General features: G+C 40.3%; 1 long non-coding RNA gene across 2 annotated transcripts; it reads left to right on the forward strand.

The window, feature by feature from the left end:
• The first annotated feature begins 1,551 nt into the window (after positions 1–1,551).
• LOC109502356 lies at positions 1,552–25,133 on the forward strand. Of its 2 annotated transcripts, none has more exons than XR_006584329.1 (5): positions 1,552–2,544; positions 8,204–8,372; positions 18,517–18,640; positions 21,368–21,441; positions 23,636–25,133. It is a non-coding gene; the product is annotated as an uncharacterized LOC109502356 (long non-coding RNA). The 2 variants fall into 2 exon arrangements; XR_006584330.1 differs by lacking the exon at positions 1,552–2,544 and adding an exon at positions 4,237–5,982.
• The last annotated feature ends 1,208 nt before the right edge of the window (positions 25,134–26,341 follow it).

Genomic DNA, 26,341 nt, shown 5'->3' on the forward strand with positions numbered 1-26,341 from the left:
AATGGCAGGATTTGATCACCAAGTAATACTCCATTGTATATATATATACCACATCTTTATCCATTCCGTCAGTCGATGGATATTGGGCTCTTTCCACAATTTGGCTATTGTTGACAGTGCTGCTCTAAAGATTGTTTACAGGGACATGTGCCCCTTTGAATTAGCATCTTTGTATCTTTTGGATAAATACCTAGTAGTGCAATTTCTGGGTCATAGGGTAGCTCTATTTTTAATTTTTTTGAGGAATCTCCATACTGTTTTCCAGAGTGGCTGCACCAGTTTGCATTCCCACCAGCAAGGCAAAAGAATTCCCCTTTCTCCACATCCTTGCCAACATCTGCTGTTTCCTAAGTTGTTCATTTTAGCCATTCTGACAGGTGTGAGGGGATGTCTCATGGTTTGATTTGTATTTCCCTGATGATGAGTGATGTTGAGCATTTTCTGTCTGTGAGCCATCTGGGTGTCTTCTTTGGCAAAGTGCCTATTCATGACTTCTACCCATTTCTTCACTGGGTTATTTGGTTTTTGGCTATTGAGTTTGGTAAGTTCTTTCTAAACTTTGGATACTAACTCTTTATCTGATATGCCATTTGCAAGTATCTTCTCCATTCCATCAGTGGCCTTTTAATTTTGTTGATTGTTCCCTTCACTGTGCAGATGCTTTTATCTTGATGAGGTCCCAATAGTTTGTTTTTGCTTTTGTTTTCCTTGCCTTCCGAGACATGTCTAGTAAGAAGTTCCTGTGGCTGCGGTTAAAGAGGTTGTTGCCTATTTTCTCCTCTAGGATTATGATGGTTTTCTGTTCAACATTTAGGTCTTTCATCCATTTTGAGTTTATTTTTGTGTATGGTGTAAGAAAGTGGTCCAGGTTCATTCTTCTGCATGTCTCTGTCCAGTTTTCCCAACACCATTTTGCTAAAGAGACTGTCTTTTTTTCCACTGGATATTTTTTTCCTGCTTTGCCAAAGATTAGTTGGCCATACATTTGTGGGTGCATTTCTGGGTTCTCTATTCTTTTCATTGATCTATGTGTTTGTTTTTGTGCCAGTATCTTACTGTCTTAATGATTACAGCTTTGTAATATGGCTTGAAGTCCAGAATTGTGATGCCTCCCACTTTGCTTTCCTTCTTCAACATTTCTTTGACTGTACAGGGTCTTTTCTGGTTCCATACACATTTTAGAATTGTTTGTTCTAGCTCTGCGAAGAACGCTGCTGGTATTTTGAAAGGGATTGCATTGAATGTGTAGATTGCTTTGGGGACTATCAACATTTTAACAATATTTGTTCTTCCTGTCCATGAACAGGGAATGTTTTTCCATTTCTTTATGTCTTTTTCAGTTTCTTTCATAAGCTTTCTTAGTTTTCAGCATATAGATCTTTCACCTCTGATTAGGTTTATTCCTAGTTATTTTATGATTTTTCGTGCAATTGTAAATGGGATCTATTCATTGATTTCTCTTTCTGCTGCTTCATTATTGGTGTATAGAAATGCAACTGATTTGTAGACATTGATTTTATATCCTGCGGCTTTTCTGAATTCACATATCAATCCTCGCAGTTTTTTTGTGGAGTCTTTCAGGTTTTCCACATAGAATATCATGTCGTCTGCGAAGAGTGAAAGTTTGATTTCTTCCTTGCCAATGATCTTCCTTTGCCAATGATTCTTCCTTGCCTTTTATTTCTTTTGGTTGCCTGATTGCTGAGGTTAGGACTTCCAGTCCGTCAACAAACATCTTGAAGTTCTTACTCTGTGCCAGGTACTGTGCAAAGCACTCAAGCACAGGGGTAAATAAAGTATGGCCCAGATCTCCCCATTTAATGAGAGATAGAGACAAGTGACTACACTGTAAGAGGTACTGCAATAAAAAGGGCACCTGCTGGAGCAGCTGGGTGGCTCAGTCGGTTAAGTGCCTGACTTCACTCTGGTCACAATCTTGCACTTCATGGGTTTGAGCCCCGCCTCGGGCTCTGTGCTGGCAGCTCGGAGCCTGAAGCCTGCTCTGGATTCTGTGCCTCCCTTTCTGTGCCCCTCACCCACTCACACTCTGTCTTTCTCTCTCTCAAAAATAAGCATTAAAAAAAGGGGGGAGGGGGCACCTGCTGCCGTGGAGTGCATCAAACACCCGGAAAAGGAAGAAGCAGCAGAGGGTTGACAGGTAGGATGGAAAGGAACATGGTATAATGGCTTTGAGCCCTGGCTCGGGATTCTGGGCCTGCTTTCCCTCTTATTAGCTGTGTCACTTGAGAAAGACCCTTAACCTTCCTAAGCTTCAGTTTCCTTATTTTCAAAATGCAGATATTCATAGTACCTTAGTACTTTATAGGATTACATAAGGATTAAATGAGATGATATATGTAAAGCACTTAGGTTAACTGCCTGGACCATGCCTATTTTTTGCAGGGCCTGGTACCTAGAAATTGCTCAGAATATTATAAAAATTACCGAGTAGGATGACCCTACCCACTTGTGAAGGCCAGCTCTACAGTGGCATTCAATGCTATCCAAAGGATATTGACATCTTGGACATGGTCCAGGTTGAAGGTGGGTATGTGTGTCCAGTCAAGCAGCAGGAGCAAGTCCAGCTCATTCAGCTCGCTAGACCCCAGCCAGCACTTGGGCCAGAGATGAGAAGGATTGGGGAGTTGGGCTCAGCACATCAGAGGAAAAATCGGGTACAGTAGGACCCAGGCATGATGTCAGGACCACATCCGGACAGGCTTAAACTGGTAAAGCGGATCAGCACTGACTCAGAAACAAGGGCAGGCCTGGGCCTGCTCTGGCAAAGCAGAAGTGCTGTGCAGGGTAGGAACACGGAGGAAGGGGAATGAAGAATTTTCCTCTATGTTCTCTCTAGCCCTTAACTACAGTGCTGAGAGGCAGACAGCACTAACCTCACATTCCAGCTGAGAAAGTAAGGCTCAGAAAGGATGAGCAGCTTGTCCAGAGTCCCCCAGGTGATAGAGCTGGCATTCAAATTCAGATCCGTCCCGGTGGAGAGCTTCGGGGGTCACCCCCTTATCATAGCTGTAGAGGAATTCTGCCCCAGCACCTGCTCTGTAGTGACGGTGCTCATGCTGTGAGTGTCCCATACTCTCAAGCAACTGCTCTCCCACTCAACCATGACCCGGGGTTCCCCATGCTTTATAGAAAAAGGAAAACACACACGGATGAGGCAAGGATCATGGGAACCCTAGGAATCCGCTGGCATCTCAACAGTGAGGGACAGCTTGATAGAAAAGCTGAAAGATCTTGGGCAAGATTCTTAACCCCTAGGCCTCAGTTCTCCCCATGGGTCAACACGATAATCCTGCTACCTACCTTTTAGGGTTAGTGGTAAGGAATCAGTGAGAAAACTATGTGTAAAGTTCCTAGCACAGAGCCTGGCAGTAACAGGCACTCCACAAATATTGTTTCTACAGTGTTCTCTTTGGGCCACCTGGCCAGAGGGTTAATTCCTAAGAAAATTCTGGTTCCTACTATAAAGCCAGTGTTTTAGGAAAATGTAAATGTCTGTGTGTGTGGATTTCTATAACCATATGTAGCTTGAAAACAAAAATGTTAATGGCTCCAATACTCACCTTCTTGCACCGGGAAAGGAGGCTTTATTTAATGCACACATGTAAAGTATAAGTACATTTTGCTTTCATGAAGAAGAATTACAGCGTGGCCAGAATGGTTTGTGGGATTTTTGTTTTGTTTTGTTGCCTACCGAAACCTTTTCTTTCAAGTTGAAGCCAGCCTTGCTTAACGAATCATTTTGCTGAGGAACACATTATAGGTTTTTAGTTTTGACCCCAAATACTTGCCATATGTGAAGAACATAAATGGGGCTTTCAAAGGAGCCCGAGAGAACAAAAGCGGGGAAAGGGAAGTGGGGAATAAAAGACAAGAATGGCAACATGCAAGGTTGCCATAACCCTCAGATGCGACGCCAGTGTTTGCTGGTCCACATGAGGCATATGGGAGGGATGCCCTCTCTAAGGGAGACCCAGACGGGGCATTGGTCTTTATATTCAGAGCATAGTTGATGTGGTTGCCAGTTGCACTGGGAACAAGAGGGATACAGGGGTATAAGTTCCAAAGGGAGCAGTAAAAATAAAGAAAAGAAAAGGAAAGGGAAGGGAAGGGAAGGGAAGGGAAGGGAAGGGAAGGGAAGGGAAGGGAAGGGAAGGGAAGGGAAGAAGGGAAGGGAAGAAAAAAAAGAAAGAAAGAAAAAAAAAAAAAGAAAAGAGAAGAAAAGAGAAAGGAAAAGAAAAAGGAAAAGAAAAAAAGGACATCCTGGAAACTCCCACTGAATCATCAGGTGAAGGTAAGAAGCTGAAACATTAACATGAGCTGCCCTTTCTCACACACCTGAGGATAACTAAGTTATTGGGGCTTATGTGTCCCCCTGCACTGGCCTGTGAGCTCCTCTTTGGGCACCAACCCTCTTAGGACCTTGTTCTCTGCACCTAAACAGTTCCTGGCACATGTGGGTGCTCGATAAATGAATAAATGCATAAACACAAGCTGTTTGTCTGCACAGAGGTGACTGGTAGAACTAAAAATGTCTCAGAAGTACCTAACTTGGGGGTCAGTCTATGATACGTGTGAATGTGCCTTTATTTAGGTAATGTCGAAGACTTTAAAATGTGCCATGGTCAGTAAGGGTTAAGAAAGTCCTGCCTGATACCTAACGACTTGCTTTTTAGTTTTTTTATCGCACACACATACGAATAGCCGCACACCTTCGTTTTGGATTGTAGCTCATGCTTAGAAACCTTTTGCAAATTTTCAGCGTTGTTACAGACCATTTCCCGTAGGGTCCCTTAGGGGAAGCCAATTGCGTCCTAGTTTAGAAATGCCCATTGTTCAGCGGGGCCACAGTACACATGCTTTCAAAATTCAAGGGCATAGTTACAAATAATTACCATCAAAGGATTTAAAATGAAGGACATTGTCGCTAAATAAGAAACTAATGACTGAGCAGAGCTGTGTAATGTAATTATACTTAAGATGGGCCTTCTGATGAATCACAGAGGAATCTTTGTGCTGCCTTGTGTCTCCATAAATGCACTTAACTGCTATTGACAGTAATAGGAGGGAGTCAAATATAAAAAGCTTTTTTTTTTCCTTTTCCAGTTTCTAGAGGGAGTTAGAAAGAAAAAGTACATTTTTAAAAAGGATGCTTTGCCCAGTACCTCTGAATACTTGACAATTATATGAAATTATTAAACGAAAGTCACTTAAATGAAAACCAAGCCCACTGCTAATAAATTCAGGGTTCTCTATCATTAACAACCCCCTGAATCTTATGGTCAGTTTCCATTCTGCACAGCAAATCTCTTAAACTTACATATTAAGTGTTTCTATGAACCTAATTTTTATTTACTTAATTCATGCCTGAAGCCTTCATTAGAAGTGTTTTCTTATTAAAATCGGGGGTGAGCCTGGCTCCCTGCTGTACAATTTTAACACATTTGAAAGGGAAAATGTTTTATTGATTAATATCTGATACTTAGGCAAAGCCAATAGTGATGCCTTCCCTTTGAATATTTCTTGACGGTTTTCATCTTGATTGCGCATACATCATCCCAGCTACTCCTCATAATAAATTGGGTGAGGGAGGCCTGAGAGGGAGTACAATCCCACTCTACAAGATACAAAAACCATGGCTCCAAGAGTATAAGTAACTGGCCTAAGATTGTGTAGCTGAAACACGGAGGCGGTACCACTCCACTGCCTCTCCCTAAATAAATTCAATTAGCTTGTTTGTGCAACAGAGGATGATTCATTAGTTTGCTAATTGCTCTCTCCTCCATGGTTCCCTTCTTTAGCAGATGTATAAATATCTAGGAGGCCCCTTCTGATGCTCATTGGTTGATGAACGTACTGTGTTATTTCTGTTGGCAAGCACAGTGGTAAAGTGAGAAGGCCTTGAGCCATGGAGTCACTGAGTTCTTCTTCAGATCACTGCTTCACTACTTACTAATTGACATGGTATGTGAACTCACGCAAGCCAGTTAACCTCTGAGTCTCTGTGTCGTATCCTAGAAAGTGGGAGAAAAGAAAATCTGCCTCATGGCTGATGTGAGGAATAAACGGGATGATGTTTCGAAGTGCCTGGCACCGTGCCTGATGTAAAATAGAAGTGCAACAAGTATGAATTTTTCTCCTCATCCAATCCATTTTTATATTATCAAGTTTCTAGAAGCGTTGCTTCCGGTCAAGTTGAACAACTTAATGTTCGTTTTCTGTGGGTAAATCTTCTGTGTTCTGTCATCAACCACCAACTATTATTGAGCTCTTACTATGTCAGGAGATCTGGAATAGTCCCTGTGGACGCACAATGGGGCCAGCATCAGGTTCAAGAGAGGGGACAGTCATCCAAAGAGATTGCACAGAAATTTTGAACCAGGTGGCCAATGAGCACCAGAGTTGATAGGCATGACAAGAGGTCCAAGGATGCCAGTAACATAGGTCTGTCTGGAAAGGCTCAGGCTCATCTAGAAATGATGAAAGCTGACATCTGTCCAGCCTTGCCTTTCTGGGATCTGCAAAGCTATAGGTACTAAAAGTCTTCTGCCTGAAGATTCAGCTCTGCTCCATCTTTGAGGTAACCCATGCTGAGGCAGGCCATATATATCCAGTTCAGACCAGCCCTACCTCCCGTGGCCCATGGGTCTGGAATTCATCTTTTTGCCATTGGCTAACTGGGCACCTGGAGCCTCACCAAATCATAGGCTTCTCCCCTAAAATATAAATACATGTTTACCTAATCTGGCGCAATCCCTTGAAATTGTGCAATTATCTTTTGCTGGTCACAAAGCAAGATAAGTGTTGACTCTTCTCACATGGTTCACTACGTTATTCCTAAACCATTTGTCAAAGACCGTGCCTCACATTACATTTCATGCCACCTGTAATCCTCCTGTGCTCAGGCCTTGTTTACTTATTCTCTCTTTTCTGCCCTCACTACTTCCTTCAAATTTGACTTCTGAAACTCTCGTTGGCTTTCCTTCAACCATAGGTTGGTTAAATTCTCCTTCCTGCTTCCCTGACCTAAAATCATCTTTCCCATCCCACTTGGCTCCAGAAAGTCCTGTCTCTAAGTTAAGCCATATGGAAAGCTTATCTCCCTGCACTTAGCAAATAGAAACCAAGGCTGAGTGTCTCATTGGCCCTCCAGTTTTCCTCTTCGGGCTAGTGTCCTGCCTTGAATTTTAGGCTGCTTGGACAGAGTCCAGATACGTTATCTAACATTTAGCAAAGGCCAAATCCAGTTCCCTGTAATTCTCTAGCCACCAACCTAGGCCTTACTTTTGCCCAGACAAACTTCCCAGAAAGGATCTAAGGTACTCAGGTATACTTTCCGACTAGACACTTCTATTGCTATGCCAACCATTCTGATGTAATAGCAATTGACGATGTTCCGTTTCCTATTCCTGGCCCCCTTATAACCAGTTGTGTTCAATGAGCTGTGAGAAATGGTGGGTGTTATTCCTGGACCAAGTTTTCTTGTCATCAGTGCACAAATCCCCAGAGCTTTCTTTTCTGCTACAGTACAACTCGCAGTTTTCCAGATGGGGATTCTCTCTCAGCCTGGGGTCCAGAGTGAGGATGACTGGTACCCAACTAGCCAACAATGAACATGTAGCTTGAGTGAGGCATAAACTTTTGTTGTGGAAAACACTGAGATTTTAAGGTTGTTTCTTACCTCAGCATAATCTATCCTTACTGATACACTCCATACTGTTTGAGCCGCACTGACCCATATGAGGCTGACTTTGCCATGATCAGAACAGCAGGCTCAGTCTTGCGTAGGGAAAGACTTATCGCTCAATTGATCCCCTTGGTCTGTGCTCTGAACAACCAACCCATCATGCTTCCTTTTCAAGCATGCCCTGAATGCTCAATCTCCCAGGAAATCAGCAGGACACCCTCTTACCTTACTCCAAGCCAGGATTTCCCAATAGCAGCTTACATGATGTTTATTTCCTTCATAAGAAATATAGAGACTGGCCGTCATCAAGTCAACTTGCAGATTCAATCACTGCATCAAAGATCCAAGTGCTTTTTCCTTCTCTTCCCCTAGCCTTGACCTAAAGTGCGTGACTTTCTGATTGCAAGATGCTGCAACCTTTAGAGGCATCTATTTTTCAGGTAACAGCATTCAAGGCATAATAAGACCTTCTCTGTATGCCATCTTTTTTTCCCTTAGGTCTCACTAGCCAGATTGTGCATTGCTGCCATTAGGGACTGCCAAAACTGGCCTGGAGACCTCATGATGCACTGAGACTGGGCCTGCTGCTATTCCAGTGAAATCAGGTTCTGTCATAACAGGTTTTCCTTGGGAGAAAAGAGCCATGGTCAACTAAGTTTGGAACACAGTGAATTAATCAGGCTTTGTTATTACACAATATCTCAGAATAGTCTTTTGATATGCTATGTACCCTGTGAATCTCCAAGAGAGAGACAAAGTTAAAGTTGTGAAGCATATATCCCAGACTTATTCCATCAAAGTCTTGTACAGAGCATCTCATTGTACTCATATAGAACCACCCCAGTAATTTGGACCCTAATTAACCAAGAGTTCATAATGTTTTGACCAGAATTGTATGAATGTTTTCTTTCATGTTAACTGTGACTAGGAGGTTTATTCAGCAAATTAATGGCTACTAAATGAAATTTGGTTGTTTTACCTAATTATAGAAACAAAATGCTATTCACTACTTTACTATGTCAATTTACTATATTCACTGCTTTATCAAATAATGTCTTCCAAATGAATGTTACTAATTATCAATGTCTATGCTAGTCATTAAAAATAGGCTCAAAGAAGACTTCAATTTAGAAACACATTTTAAGAAGTCTTTCAGTTAAATTATCCTTTCAGTTAAATTAAATTGTGGCTCTAGGAACGCCTGAGTGGCTCAGTCGGTTAGGTGTCTGACTTCGGCTCAGGTCATCATCTCACGGTTTGTGGGTTCAAGCCCCGCATTGGGCTCTGTGCTGACAGCTCAGAGCCTAGAGCCTGCTTCAGATTCTGTGGCTCCCTCTCTTTCTTCCCCTCCCCCACTCATTTTCTGTCTCTCTCTCTCTCTGTTAAAAAAATAAACAAACATTAAAAAAAAAAATTGTGGGTCTAAAAGCACCGTAGATCAAACCATTGGGATAGCAAATGTCAACTACTAATGATCCTGCATTTCTTTCTGATTTTTTCAAAGCTAGTATTTCCATTTATTCCAACTTTTAAGTCTTCCTCCCCTCTATTATATACTGCACGTAGAAAACTCCCTACCCACATATAGCAGGCTGAAAACATCTCCTTCATCCTTCTTACATCCCCTCCCTGCTCACTCTAACCCCAAACCACATAGGCACACGGACAGCACCGACCACCTTAACATTATGTTTACGTCTTCGGCCAAAAAGAGTCAAACGTTCTCCCCTTGAGACTAAGCAAATATCAGAGGATAATAGATCTAACATTGGGTGTTTTGTGACACATGGAGTTTTTAATACTAAATTCCATGAGTTGGATTAAAGGTATTGCTGGTTAAATCCCAACGTTGTATAGAAATTTTAATATCACCCTTTTGACGATATGCTTCTAAGATTTTAGGTGGTTATACTTTAATGATTTTAAAAGACATTTTGGCATATGCTACAAGATAAAAACTTGTTACAATTAGAAAAGATTTCAGGAAACCATAAAGAGTTATGCTAATAGCAAACACATGTTTATCTTTTGTGCAAATGTGCATTTTCCTTTTTGACATCTACGTAGTAATTTTTAAAGTATGATTTCAGAAACATATGGCTTGGCTGTTCCACACAGGTGTTATATGGTGCCGCAGAACATATTGTGCTTATAGATATTCAAGCATATGCTTCAGTCCTACTCTTCTTACAACAAACACTTCATAGACTTCCTGCTATTTATGTCAGGAACATGCATTTGGCCTTGATATCACCTGTTCTTTTTAATACAGGGGCTTACCAGGAAACTTCTGGGAGGTTATAAAATCCACAGGAAATAAATACAATGTTGACTTTGTCTTAAAGGTGATTGAGTTGGTAAGGAAGTGGTTAAAAAAATCCTTTATGCCTATAAATGTAGCATGAGATAACAATGTGTTCCCCTTTCAAGCCTTGCCTTATTATTTTCCTCTCCCCACAACCCTTTTGCATTTATATAAAAACTTAACTCGGTGTTTTAAAAATCATTAGTTCTCAGACTATACTTTCATCACAACCTTCATTTTCAAGAATATGACAGTCCATCTACCAATAAGAATAAGTAATAATAATAGTAGCTGACATTGGCTAAGTGCTATCAGGATCATATTAAGACAACACTAGAGTCAACATGAAGTGTTTTCCACTGGCCAAAGATAGGACAATTTTTGCATGAAAAGAGTTAATGATTACAATGGATTAACATACATATATCAAAAATATGAACATCCATGAGTGGTCCCTAAATATAAACATGACTTAATTTATACTTCCCTCTAGATAACTGCAACATACGGTACCTAGGGTTATATTTATGCAAATATATTCGGCCAAATCCTTCCACCCTGGACCTGAATCTAGGGTGATACCAAACTTCAATTACTGGTTTTAGGGAAACAGAGGTCCATGTTTCTCACCAAAGAGGAAGAAGAATGGATAGTCTTCTCACATTTGTAGAGTACACAGGATCGTAAGAATGTTACCTTCATTAGGGTTCTCTAGAGAAGCAGAGCCAATAGTATATATAGATGTAGACAAAGATATATTCATATATATACATATACATGTATATAGACATGCATACATAAATGTATATGTATATATAAAGATATGTATTGTAAGGAATTGGCTTACATAATTATGGAGGCTGAGAAGTCCCACAATCTGCTCTCTGCCAGCTGGAGACTCAGGAAATTTCATGATATATTCTAGATGGAGGACCAAGAGAGCCCAGGGGGAGAGCAAGAGAAAGCAATGCCCCAGCTCACTCAGTCCAGCAGGGATCAAATTCTGCCTCTGCCTTTTTTTGTTCTATTCAGGCCCTTAAGAGATTAGATGATGCCCACCCACATTGAGAGGGCAATCTGCTTTACTCAGTCTACAGATCCATTCTCATCCAAAAACACCCGCTCAGACACACCAGGAAATAATGTTTAACCAAATTATCTGGGCATCCCATGGTCCTGTTAAGTTGACACATAAATTAACCATCACATCATGCAAATTCAGATCCACGGTTCCTCTGTTCTAGTGATTTTTCACTCCCTGATGCGTATTAGAATTCCCTAGTGAGCTTGGACTCCACCTCCAGAGACTTTGAGTGAATTGCTCTGTGACATGGCCTATCATTGTTATGTTTGAAAAAAACTCCTGAGGCAATTCTAAAGTGTAGCTGGCATTAAGAACCATTGCAGTCTAACTATGGATCCAACCTCATGCTGTCTCTGGAAGGGGGCTGGAATAAGAGAGAATATCCTTTGGGAAATATACTTAAAAACACCATCACCAACAGTAACAAGCCACTAAATGCCAGACATAGCACATCAGACAGTATCACTTACTTAGCCCTCTAAAAAAACACTGCAAGAGACATACTATTATCTGTCTTTTTACAGATAAATACGCTGAAGCACAAAGTTAAATAAATGACCCATGGTCACAGAGCTAGTAAATAGTGAGGCCAAGATTCAGACCAGGTCTGCATGAATGCAAAACCCATTTTTCACAACATCACACTTCAGATACATTTTCTTTCTGACTCTTAGCTAAAAATGATCTGCTGTCTAGACTCTGCAGATAACTGCTCAGTATCAGCCTGTGGTGATAAAGATGTTCATTATTCTTCATCAAATAGCCACCTGTGAGGAAGTGAATACTGCTAGATTTATTTTTATAGGTTATGGAAGAAGGCATTTATGATTGTGACTTATTTGGGAATATAGCATAAGATTACTGGTTCTTCAGAATCATTAAATGGTAGCATTTTAAATACATGGTACCTCATGGTCATGTTTTAAAATCAAGTATACATTTTAGGGGCACCTGGGTGGCTCAGTCAGTTAAGTGTCTGACTCTTGATTTCAGCTCAAGTCATGATCTCACAGTTCGTGGGTTTGAGCCCCACAAGGGACTTTGTGCTGACACTGTGGAGAAGCCTGCTGGGGATTCTCTCTCCCTTTCTCCTGCCCCTCCTCTCCTCTCACTCGTTCACGTTCTCTGTCAAAAGAAATAAACCAACATTTAAAAAATTAAAGTATACATTTTAAGTACAGTAGTCAATATTTGATAGACATAAGCTATTACTTTCAATAGGGAATCTAGAATTTCTATATAGGGATTTCATAGGGGGCTCAATATGGTGGAAAGGAGAGCCTAGCAGGCTTGTCCTAAACCTATTTTTGCAGAGCCTTCTCCATAAGAATGAGAAAATGTCACATGTTCAGATCAAAGAATTGAGGGGGAAAGCTGGTGGAAGTTGTAGAGAAGCTAAAGCTCCCTCACCCTAGAAAAACTTGTCACTGCTGCTGTCCCTTAGACAGGCGAGGATGTTTATGAACCATCTGATTGGGGTTTACACTATAAGCTGTAGTGTGTCTTTATAATTGAACGTTTTTACTATTCCTCTCCTCCTTTAAAAGAAATCTCTTGGATTTCCCATACATGCTCACGTCTTCCACTCTGAGAGTCTAGGTTTGTTTGTTTGTTTTAATTTTTTAAGTATTTATTTTATTTTTGAGAGAGAGAAAGAGAGCAAGCAGGGGAGGGGCATAGAGAAAGTGAGACGGGATCTGAAGCAGGCTCCATGCTAACAGCAGAGAGCCCAATGTGGGGCTCGAACTCACAAATGGTGAGATCAAGCCAAAGTCGGATGCTTAACCACCTGAGTCACCCAGGCGCCCCTCTCAGAGTCCAATTACACCTGACAGCCTCTGAGCCAACTGTTTGCTTCTGTCCCTCTTTCCTTTACTCAAGCCTGACTATGGCTGCCAGCCTCATCACCAGCTCTCCCATCCTGTCTTTCATTTGGTTTCCTATTTTCAAGGATAAAATAAAGTAAAAGGAAGACCATGGTGGGGTCCTAAATGGGGTTGTAGAAGGAGAGTCCTTCATCAAAGTGGTGGATGTATGAGAAGCTGGAAGACAATGCCAGAATGATGTCCTGGGAGAGACACCAAGGTTCAGGGTAGGATAGCTGGCCACCCCACGTCTTATCCCCGAGAGCTAGGTGAGGAATAGACGGGAGAGATGAAGGTCCAAATAAGGAGGACTGAGAGCAAGGGACTCAAGTGGAGGGTGGCTGAAATGAATACCAGAGACAAAATGCTGGTGATAGTAGCATTTTGTTTTGTATGGAGACCCAGCCTGAATAAGCCAGATTTTACAGAACTTAGAATGGTATGGATACCCCTGGTTTGGCTCCAATTCCCTGGCATACTGCTGAGCAGGGGAGGCTCTTCGGCCCACATAACCCGTGATGGACCTGTCACTGGATCTGTTGTTGTGTCTGGGATTCTGAACCTCCCCCACCCCACCCCTCCATCAAATTTGTTAGTTCTGTGTGGGACTGCCCAGAAGGCCGTGGTGTGTGGGTAATCCTAAACAGGCTGTCACCAGTACCTCCTTCTAGACTTCAAAATATCCTGAAGCCCAGGCAAGTTCATAGCACACTGACTATGTAATTGATGCTTACGGACACAACCAGTATCTGTCTGTGGTAGCCCTGGAAAACCTTCTCCAGGGTTCCAGTCGGTCTGGAAAACGGGGAGGTTGCATCATGCCTTTTGTTTCTGTCAGAATCTAACCAGAACATGGAAGCCACCTGAGTGTTCCTAACAGGGATTTCAAAACCGGGAATAAGTTACGTAGGTAATAGAGGAACTGAGAGCCAACTAGAAGACAGTGAGGCAACCCAGAGAATAATTACAGAAGGAAGCTGCTAAGACCCTAGACCAGAGGGACAGAAGAAAAGGTGGTGTTACTGGCCCTTGGCCAAAAGCTGAGACCGTGGCAGGACTGTTTGTAGAAGAGATGTGGCTGCTGCTAGAATTGCTGCCCAAGACTGAGAGGGAAGGAGAGAAAACCTCTGGCCTCTCCCTTACTCTCCAGTCTCCCACCAGTGTGTCCCCTTGGTCACATTCAGCTGAAACCAGCTGAAGTAGGAGGCTGAGAAGTGCAGCGTGCACGGGTCAGACCCCTGCAAACACGCAGCAGAGCGGGGAAGAGTGGAGAACTTAAGGAAGGGCGGTGTGCCCAGAGAGGCTAACTGCTTCTCTTTGTTGGCCAATCAGACACACTTCCGTGTCAACTTTGCTCCATGCTTCACTCCCCACAGCTTAGCCTTACGCTTCTTGCCATCCTGATGCCAACCATCTATGGTGCCTCACGGAGCCCCATTCCATTCATCCTACTCCATCCCCTGAACCTCTTCTCCAAACTCTTTCTGATGTCGAGGGAACTGTGACTCACTCTTAGCCAAACAAAAACAAAAAGGAAAACCTCCCATCATTCATTCTCTCAGTCAGTGTTGATACATTAAATGGGAATTACGTCAGTGATAACTTGCACTGCTGTACATCTTTTACACATATTACATTTTTTTAGTGTGTACTTATTTTTGAGGCAGAGAGAGACAGAGCATGAGCGGGGGAGGGGCAGAGAAAGAGGGAGACACAGAATCTGAGGCAGGCTCCAGGCTCTGAGCCATCAGCACAGAGCCCGACGCGGGGTTCGAACTCATCAACAGCGAGATCGTGACCTGAGCGGAAGTCGGACGCCCAACCGACTGAGCCACCCAGGCGCTCCCATGTTTTACACATATTAAGGCCTCCGATTCTCCAACCACTTTGCATTCCTTTTTAGATGAGAAAGCTGAGACATGGAATGCTTACAAAACTTGCTGACAGCAAGACCCACCAGTGTTAGAGCCAGGAATCAAACATGCAGCCAGGCCCCAGAACCCAAAGTTTTATCCAGCACGCACCCCTGTTCTCGAAATGGGCATACAGTGGTGATCACGACAGGAGACTCCTGCTAACGGAGCAGATGTTTTTAAAATACCTTTTTTGAAACAGTTTTGAAATAATTTTAGTTTGCAGGAGAGTTGTAGACAATACAGAAATTTCCCTCTTTGTCCCCTAGTGCTAATATCTTACACAACCATAACATATTTATCACTACTAAGCAATCCACATTGGTGCAATACTATTAACTGTGTTGTAATAGACAATATCATGATCGCATCTGGTCTCTTGCAGTCTGTGACAGTTTCTCAGGTCATGTTTTACATGACCTTGACACCTTTGAAAATTCATGGTCAGGTATTTTGTAGGAAGTCCCTTGGCATGGGTTTGTCTGGTATTTTCTCCTAATAGGCTGGTGTTATAGATTTTTTGGATGGGTTAAAGGGTGGAGCATCTTTTTCATCACATCATGTCAAGGATGCATGCTATAAATGTGATTTATCACTGGTGATACTAACCTTAATCTCTTAGTTGAGGGACTGCATGTCAGATTTCTTGACTGTAAAGTTCCTATATTTGTGTTTTCATACTCTGTTAGTTAGAAGTGAGTGACTAAATCTAGCCCACATTCAAGGGGAGAGGAATACAGTTCTACCTCCTGGAGGTGCATTTATTTTCTGTAATTGTCCTGTAAGAAACATTTGTTCCTCCTCTGATTATTTACTCGGTCCTTTATATCAGTATGAATTCATGGATGTTGATTTTATTCTTTAAGTTATAATCCAATAGTCATTACTTCTTTTCTGGTTCAAACCATCCCAGCTTTGGTCTTTGGGAGTTCTTGCAGGTTGACCACTGTGTCTTTTTCATGAATCACCATTTTTTAAAGCATTTCCTTGCTTCCTGTCACTACAAGATACTCCGGACTCATCTTGCATTTTCTCTGCCCCAGCCCTAGAATCAACCATTTCTCCAAGGAGCCCTGGCTCCATTAATTGGAGAAAGGTATTAGAAACCAAGATCTGGAGCTAGATGTACTTCTAGGCCTTCAGTGGAAAGAGCTAGAAAATATATGTATGGGTGTATACTAACCCATGTGTATACTTTAAGGAAATAAAAGTACAAATAGGTTGTTTCTAGTGCCAGAAACAATGAAAAATGCCAGATACCATGTAAAAGAGTTGTCGGTGTGATTTAGCACAAACGGAGTGAGGTGGAGGCCAGTGTGGTCTTCTCTGCAGAAGGAATACTTAAAATCTATTAAATGAATAGAAATTAGCCAGGTGGAAGGGTGAGAAGAGAGTACTTCCAGTAGAAGGAGCAGCATCTGAAGAAGCACTGAGTAGGAAGAACTCAACGCATTTGACCAATTGGTACAGACCCATCATGGTGAGAGCAGAGGAATTCAGGGAAAATGCAAATGAGCAGAAGCTGGGTCATGTAGGGCCTTGAAGGCCATGGTAAAAGTTCCCGATTTTTTCATGAATACAATGGATTGCCATCAAAGGGTTTCAAGTTGAGAAGAGAGATGCATCCTTTTTCCACAGAAATGTAGGGCCATGTGAGGTAGGAATCACCTTCCTTAGCAACCGCACCACACCGCCTATAAGCTTTTCTCTGGGGGCAGTCATCCTCCAGAAGATTTGCACCTGGCCCACACCATAGCCTTACTTTCTGGGCTTTGAATTTCACCAAGTCCTCATCTACAACATACACTCCTATGAGGGATAATGTTTCTCTATTTTTTACCTAGTTGCTAAAAAGCTCACGACTATGTTTTCTACACAGTTATATTTTCCTGAGTTCATAATAAATTATTCATAATAAAATATCTCTCCTCTCCTTCTCTTTCACTAATTAGTTACCTTTAGAGAATGCTGGGTTGTTCTTGTGGGGCTTTTTTTATTATTATCATAAATACCTGTACTTTCATTGCAAGCAAATTGAAGATCTCCTTTGACATAAGGACGGTTACATACTTTGTAAGAATTAACAAAGATATAAAGAGACCCATCCTATTACTTGAAGCAGGAATTTCCTCCTTCACGCCACTACCAGCCTCACCCAGAGGATTCCAATCACATGGAACTCCTGAGGTTGTTCTGTTTCTCTGAACAGTTCTAATTACTGCTCAGTTATTAGATGTTTATTGATTGTTGTGCCAGATGAATAAACAATGGTCTGTTGTTAAATAATGAGGCGCTAGTTGTTTAAAAATGTTTATAGTGTCTTCTGTAAAATCTAAATGTTTACCAAGTATAAAACACAATTAAGAAAATAATTTGCTTATTAAAAAGCCAACTTTTAAATTGCACACATCAAATATGACTATAAAAATGAAAATAGAAGGTTCTACATCATCTATAGAATGCAATAAAGACAAATAATTATCCCCAGGGGAACACTGTTACAACCATTGCTTACTTATGCTTTATTTGTCCTTTTCTCTTGTGATAATTATTCACTCCTTCGGACTAAGAGATGCTGACAGTTCACTAATAGCATGGTTGTTTTTGTTCCACACACCCTGTGGTTTCCTCTAATTTTAGTCCTAAGACAATGTATTCAATTATTTTCAGGTCGTAAATCTGTTTCAATGGTGTATCTGTCTGTTTAGATTAATGAGTCTCTAATTTAAGAAATCACACCAATTCTATTTTGATATTTCAAACTTGTACTGAGCACCATTTAACATGTTACGGAATTCTCACCTCTTCCCCCATACATAAATTTACGTTTGAAAGTCAAGCCAGGAGAGCGCTGGGAGTTGGTTTCAAGACTTGGGTATGATGACACCTCTACACATACCACATAATAATTGTGACTGAACTTAGACAAATCAATCAATCCCCACTCCCCATGTTTAACATAGAGTTGGTAATCATTCCTATACCTCGTTCATCGGGTTGTTATGTGGTTCAAATGGAATAATGGCTGGAAAACTGCTTTCTTTGTGTACCATAAAGTTCTTGTGAATTCTCAGTCATAGTATATGAATATGCATTCATCTCAAAAGCACTGAACACACACTAAGTGCCAGGCCCAATGTCCATGCCAAAAATGTACAGATGTTTGAGTAGAAGATGATGATGATGATGATGTCGACGAGGATGACGATGATAATGACCAAAGTTTCATAGGGTTAAAAATATGTGTAATAGTTCTTAATATCTATATAACAACTTCAGAATATTATAATGGAGATATGGCATTTTGTCTATTAAATCTCTTACATTTATGTTTTGGTCATTTAAAGAAATAAGTTTATTGTAAATTTGTCATGGATTATTATATGCTGAATATTAACCGTGTAATTGAAACTCTGGAATTGCAAACAGGATATAATTTATGATTCTATCATTTCTAGGAAAAAGTGAGAAATTGGTTAACTTTTTATTTAACTGGTGAATTCTGTCAGGTTTTCTGTTGAGTTCCCAGTGTTTTCTCTGATCAGCTCTTCCTGTTTTAGACTGACAGTGGGCCCAGGCAGAGTTTCAGTACAAATTGTCCTAGGGAAAGACTTTTGCGACCTTGTATATCATCTGTTTTTTAGGATTTTATTTGAGAGTCAGAAGCATAAGTGGCAATAAGGACTCTGAGAGCAAGAGAAATGTGAGCTGTAACTTCACTGGGGCAGCAAGAGACCATAATTATCACACGGGCAGCAAGATACTAAGGTAATATGCTGAGTTCACACAATTAGTCAACAGACACTGACGAAATATTTGCCATTCACCAAGCACTGTGCTGGTGACAGGGAATATACTAGTGAATACAGCCTAGTACCTCATCATGGAGATCCAAAAAATTAGGAAGGGTTCAGAAAAGTTCAGAAGAGTGTTCTGGGCTAGGGTTAGGAAGAATCTTCTAAAGAAAACAGCATGTGGGAAGACCTGAGGGTAGGAAGGAATATATTGCCTTTAAGTTACTCCTGGAGCATAGACAACATATTCTGGGTGTTCTGTATATCTATGTGTCCCTCACAATGTCCGATATTGTGTTGTACACAGAGAGACAAACAACAGATATTTTTGAATCAGTAATAAATGATGAACACCAATGACTATGACACCATTGGGTCAGTGGACCCTACCAGAGCTTGTCTAGTTCTGAAGGCTAGAACATGAATATCTTGTCTGGCAAAGTGTGCATCATGATATCTGCTACACAGGGCTACAAAGAAATATAATGAAGTGATACGTGGGAAAGCAACCTTTAAAATGCAAACACATCATCAACGTGCTCATTGTTCATCTTTGAAACAAATAGAGGAGTGGAAAGAGCATAGAAAAGAACAACATCAAGGAAGGTTCTCATTACAAGGGGTCAGAATCTTTGGGGCACCTGGGTGGCTCAGTCTGTTAGGCGTCCAACTTCATCTCAGGTCCTGATCTTGCAGTTTGTGAGTTCGAGCCCCTCATCGGGCTTTGTGCTGACAGCTCAGAGCCCGGAGGCTGCTTCAGATTCTGTGTCTCCCTATCTCTCTGCCCCTCCTCCACTCATGCTGTCTCTCTCTCTCTCTCTCTCTCTCTCTCTCTCTCTCTCTCTCTCTCTCTTTCTCTCTCCCTCAAAAATAATAAACATTAAAAAAAATGTTCTTTAAAAGAAGGGGTCAGAATCCTGAACACTTTATTAATTTAATTCTCAGACACATAAAATAACAGAATGTATCTGAGAAGCAGAAATAACCACATCTGTGTCAATGTTAAAGTCTCATAAACTTGAGGGAGAGACTTGGGGGAGAACTCATAAACTTGGGGGAGAAAGAGAAAATATTTAGGCTACCAGCTTAAGTAAAGGCATTGTCATTCGTCATGATCAAAGCTCACAAGCCAATGCACCTGAGTTTCACACAACAGCATGGAAGTTGAACAATTTGGTTAAAGAACGTGTTGATGATGCCAGTCAGTGAATTTGGATAGATTTCCCCACAGACTCAAACTCTTGTTTTGATTCTACATTTACATACACAGAGAGGATATATGTGTTAAAAAGAAATTTGTTAGAGCTTTGTTTTGGGGTTATGAGATAATATATATGAAAACACATATCTACAAATACTTACAGAACTCTAAGAAACTACTATGATCAGTAATATTTTTACAGTTATATTGCTCTATGCCATCATAATGTTATGGGCATGGCTTCTTAAATAATGGTCCTTTGAGAGCTTTTGCTAAATGCTCTTGAATGGAATCCAAGTCTTGAATTGCTTAAATGAATTCCACTCTCTCCTGAATGGTATAATGCTGCTTCAGGATGTTAGTTAATGGAATTGTGACCCTACAATTTTAGTAGAGCTAACTCTATTAATAAGGCCAAATAGGCCTTTATCTAGGATGATAAAAAAACAAATAGCACAGCACTTTTTTTTAAATAACCATTGAGATATCCTTGGAATAATGCCACAAATTTGAGCCTGGAGAAGAAAAATTAATTACTTGGAGAGAGAGTACGTTCACATAGCTGCTCATCCTGCCTTTTACTAAGGTATTTGCAGTGTGGGAAGCAGTCAGACTACACTGATTCTCATCGCATGCAGTGAGCTTGAGTAAAAGGCTTTTAGGATGTCTGCTATTAAACACGGAAGCCACTCTCTCCATAGGGCATTTCCAAATTAAATATCTTGCAGTATTATCAGTTAATTTACCGGTCATATTACAGTAAACACTGCAAATAGGTTTCAGTTGCCCTGTCAGTACTAACTGATTGGTAGTGGCTGTGGGGGGCACTTTGTTGAATAAAACTGTGATGGTAAAATCAAACTCGAAAGCAAAGATCACGGGGGTTTGTGTGTGTGAGGGGTGGAGATGAGGGGTTGGCAGTCTCTATACACTGAGTCATGGCTCTGGATTAGGGAAAAGGCTGATTTAGCACAGGCCTGTGGTTACATACTCATTTCTTCATTTTTTACCTCTTCAAAAAAATGGAAGAGATATTTAATATAAAAAGATAAAGAAATCAGGGAAAAAGGAAAGTAAGATCAAATAATAAGAGAAGGCCACTAGGAAATGCAAGCCATAAAATCCCACAACCCTTAGCAAACAGGGCTTAAAATTTGACTCTGGACTTCCTAGTAGCTAAATTAAAAATGGGAATCACAATTGTTTGTAACATCCACATTGTCAAAAATGTAAGGCAGGTCCAATAGGGAAAGTGTAAGACAGACATTTTGGTAAAAAAAAAGAACAGATGTGGAACTAGAAGGCAGGAATTTAAATCCTATTTAGTAGTCATGTGACTTTCAGCAAATTACTTACACTTGACTACCTCAATGTCTTCTTCTGTAAAATTTGGATACCACTGCTTCATGAATTGTTTCAAAATTAAATTCTAAAGTGAGTATGCTCTTTATTTTTCTTTTGGTCACCTGAATCGATTCCCCTCACTTCTCTGCTTCCCAGGAGTTGACCCTGCAAACTGCATCATCCAGGATCTTTTTGCCCTCTGGCTTCCAGCGTGGTTCAGCCGACAAGAGGTAACCTCTCCCCACCGCCGCAATGCCAAGAGCCTAATGGTAGCTCCCTCTATAACTACAGCTTCTGATGGGCAGCAGCCTTCCATAGCACTGGCTCATGCCAGTCTCCCAAAATATTGCTGCCTCCCCTCACCTAAGAGTAGTAACAGCTTCTGGATGCCTGGCGCCTCTCATCACTTGTTGGTTTCCTCAACTGCATCCATACTTCTAGAAATAGTCCATTAAATTCTCATCAGAATCCAATAGGAGAATTTACAGTATTCTGTTTCTGGCCAGGCCCCTGACTGATAAAATAAATATTTATAATAAGGTAGAGAGGGAGGGAATAGAGTCCCAGTTTTGAGCCCCTACTATAGGCCAAGCACAGGCACTGTTTATAAAGATATTCAATAAATGCTGATAAATCTGAACAAAGGGGTATGAGAGAGGATTAAAAAAAAACAGATGTCACAAGAATTTGAGACACAGGAATCAGATCCTTTCCATCAGATGACCCCCTTTCCCTAATATGGAATGTGAAGAGAAGAAAGAAACTCAGGATTGATTTAGTCTGAACAACAACAAAATGCTAGCATGTATTAAGATGTAAAATATCGTTCTCAGTTTTAATGCAATTCAAAGAGAAACGATGTGGCAAGTGCATGATTTTTCTCTCTGCCATTTAATATAGTTGGGTATATACTGGACGCGAGTGGGTATAACATCATTAATGGAATGACTAGTATTCTCAAATGCCTAACCACTTTTTGGAATGATTTACAATTTTCTTTTTTTTTTTTATGTTTATTTTTGAGACAGAGTGTGAACAGGAGAGGGGCAGGGAGAGAGAGGGAGACACAGAATCTAAAGCAGGTTTCAGGTTCTGAGCTGTCAGCCCAGAGCCTGACATGGGGCTCGAACTCACAGACTGTGAGATCATGACCTGAGTCAAAGTCGGATGCTTAACCAACTGAACCACTCAGAAACCCCTCTTTTTTTAATTTTTAAAAATTTATTTATTTTTAGAGAGAGAAATCACAGGTGGGGGACAGGCACAGAGAAAGGGAGAGAGAATCCTAAGTAGGCTCCGTGCTTAGCACTGAACCCATTGCATAATTTTCAAAAAATGTGTCAACAGAAAATAAATATTTTGCCACTTTTTCACATACAAACAAGGGGGTCAATTGAAGAATGACTAAAACAATAAAGGAACCAGTGCCCCCAAAATGTATTGTTCACAGGGTCTAGCACAGACACAACAAAAGGTTTGTAGGCATCCAGTAAATTCTGTTATTATTCCCAGAAACCACCAAAGTCAGCTCATCCCACGCATTTCTCTTAATAAACTATCCTACATGTGACTTGATCAGGAGAGGCCCTCTTCCTCAGATCCTCTTTATTGGTGTGTGTGTGTGTGTGTGTGTATTATATACCTATGTATATAATATATATCTATATATATTTTTCTCTTTTGATGAATGTTTTTTATAGGAGAGCAAAGAGGTCTTAGATCCTTTGTGTACAAGGTGTCTCCATAACCAGACAGATCTTGTATAAAATAACCACAGTGTAGGGGAGAACTCACAAAGAAAAAGACTCATAAAGTAAAACACTTTGCTTTTTTTTTTTTTGCCATTTTCATCCTGTTTTGATTTTCAACATGTGTAAATCATTCTGTTGCTATAAAACTTATTAAATGAAGTAGAAGAGCCAAGACCAAAAATGTAATAATGAAGCAATGTTTTAATCCTTTACAATTTTTTGGCATGATCAGCTCGATTATACTTGATATACACTTAAGGGTTTTGTGTTTCAGAGGGAACTTTTCTTAACACTGTTCATGTGTCCCAGATGTGACCTAGTTTCATTCTGGGAAATAGATGCTGAGTGTTGCACAGGCAAGTGAAACAGACATGGGTATTTTAGGAGCCATTAACGCAGTATGCTTACAGGAACCAAATATGAAATTCCAGCTGGCCGGTGAAAACCTTTCTTGAGCATGTACTATGTGCTGAGCACAGATATGTAAAAACAAAGGTCAGGGCCTGATTTTGAGGAGCTCATAGACTAGTTAAGAGAGATGATAAACATGTCACATTGTAAGAGAAAACAAATGTAAAAATAAAACCAAAGCATAATATGTTCAGATATCAGAAGGTTGAGGGTAGAGAAGCATTATATACTATGTAGCCTTTTTTTTTTTTTTCTGTTTTAGGAGTGTTACGGGGATGCTTCATAGAGGAGGTGGAATTAGAGCAAATTCTGAAATTTTAATTCCAGTTTGCAAATTCCCTTCAATTAAGTCATGACCTCTTTATGGACAAATGTCCACTTGGACCAGCGAGAAAACAGATGGAAAATTACCAGCCCAAGTCGGGGCATAAAATAGAAGTATTAAATGTTTCCTCTTCTGTATTTTTTTTAATTGAGGTAAAATAGTTTGCAACTATTAACACTTTCTAATTCCAAAAGGCCTTCATCATTCCACAAAGAATCACTACACCCATTGAACAGTCATTGGCCATTCCCCTCTCCCCACAGCACCTTGCAACCACTAATCGGCCTTCCGTGTCTATGGCCTTTAGTGTCTTGCTTCCTTCGCACAGCATAGTGTTTCAAGGTTCCTCCATGTTGTAGTATGAATCAGTACTTTATTCCTGATGAATATCCCATTGAATATGTATGCCACATTTTATTTATGCATTCATCTCTTGGTGGACACTGGGTTGTTTCCACATTTTGGCTATTGTAAATAGTGCCGCTATAAACATTCGCACATAATTTTTTTTATTTAAAACTTGTCTATATGATATATTCATGTCATCCGTGACTAGAGATAGCTTGGCCTCTTCCTTTCCAATTTGGAATGTCTTTTCTTTCTTTTTCCATCCTTGTCGCTCTGGCTAGAACTTCCAGTACAATGGTGAATAGAAGTGTCAGGAGCAGACATCCTTGTCTTGTTTCTGATCTTAGGGAAAGCTTTCAGTCTCTCACACTGAGTGGGATTTTCCTAGATGCACTTTATCACGTTGAAGAAGTTGCCTTTATTCCTACTTTTCTGAGTATTTTTATCATGAAAGATGATTGAATTTTGTCAAATGCTTTTTCTGCATCAATTGTGATGATTGTGTGGCTTTTTCCCTTTTGTCTATTAATATGGTAAAATATATTGATTGTTTTTCCTATGCTGGACCATCCTTGCATTCCTGGGATAGATTCCACATGGGTATGGGATATAGTCCTTTAAATATGCTGTTAGATTCGGTTTGCTTGTATTTTGTTAGGGACTTTTGCACCTATATTCATAAGGGATATTGCCCTACCACTTTATTTTCTTGTGATGTCTTTGTCTGGTTTTCATATCAGGGCAATACTGGCTTCATAGAATAAAGTGTTCCCTCCTTCTATTTTTTGGAAGACTTTCAGAAGGATTGGTTTTATGTCTTAAAACAAACAGTAAGCTCTACCAGTGAAGCCATCAAGTCTTGAGCTTTTCTTTGTTGGAGGCGTTTGATTATTGATTCAATCTCCTCATTTTAGGTCTATTTAGATTTTCTATTTTTCTTCTTGAGTCAGTTTTGATAGTTGATGTGTGTGTAGTTTGTGTGTTTTGAGGAATTTGTCTATTTCATCTAGGTTATCCAATTTGTTGATATATAAGTGTCCATTGATTGATGAATATATAAAGAAGATGTGATTGATATATGCATATATGTATATATATGTATATACAATGGAATATTATTCAGCCATAAAAAGAACGAGATATTGCCATTTTCAACAACATGGATAGAACTAAAGAGCATTATGCTAAGCAAAATAAGTCAGCTAGAGAAAGACATATACTATATGATTTCACTCATATGTGGAACTTAAGAAACAACAACAACAAAAAATGAGCAAAGGGAAAAAAAGAGAGAGGGGGGAAACCAAGAAGCAAATTCTTAAGTATAGAGAGCAGACTGATGGTTACCAGAGGGGAGGTAAATGGAGGGATAGGGGAAGTGGGGGATGAGGATTTAGAAGTGCACCTGTCGTGGTGAACAGCAGGCTTGTGTGGAAGTGTTGGATCACTACATTGTACATTTGGAACCAATATTACACTGTGTTTACTAACTGGAATTTAAATTAAAACTAAGAAAAAAAAAGGATACACTTCCAGGCTTTGCTGGCAATGGCGCAGGTGTAAAAGAGCATGGTATAATTGCATGTGGCTTGAAATGGCAGTTCTATGTGAGATCATTACGTGTCAGCTGTGTGTGTACTCTAGGGGCTGTGTGTGTTTAACAAAATGATGTAAAATATCACCTTAAAAATGTTAATAGTATTCTCTTATAATAATTTTATTTCTATAAAGTCAACAGCAATGTCCCATTTCATTTTTTACCTTAGTAGTTTGAGTTTTATTCCCCCCTTAATTAGTAGAGCTAAACAGTAGAGTTTGGTAATTTTGTTACCTTTCCAAAGAACCAACTTTTTATTTCATTTATTCTGTTTCTATTTTCTTTTTGTTTTTGATTTTTTTTAATGTTTATTTATTCTTGAAAGAGAGATAGAGTACGAGTGCGAGTGGGAGAGAGGCAGAGAGACACAGAATCAGAAGGAGGCTCTAGGATCTGAGCTGTCTGCACAGAGCCCGACGTGGGGCTCAAACTCACGAACCATGAGATCATGACCTGAGCCAAAGTTGGACGCTTACCTGACTGAGCCACCCAGGCGTCGCTTCTTTTTCTATTTTCTATTTCATTTATCTCTATTCAGATCTTTACTGCTTTCTTCCTTCTGCTGCTTTCGGTTTAGTTTGCTCTTTCTTTTCTAGTTGCTTGGGAAGGTTGTATTATTGATATAAGATTTTTCTTTCCTTAAAATGTAGGCATTTAGAACCATAAATTTCCCTCTGAACAAGCACTGTTTAACTGAA

The sequence above is a fragment of the Felis catus genome, chromosome C1 (assembly GCF_018350175.1).
Source record: "Felis catus isolate Fca126 chromosome C1, F.catus_Fca126_mat1.0, whole genome shotgun sequence".
NCBI lineage: Eukaryota > Metazoa > Chordata > Mammalia > Carnivora > Felidae > Felis > Felis catus.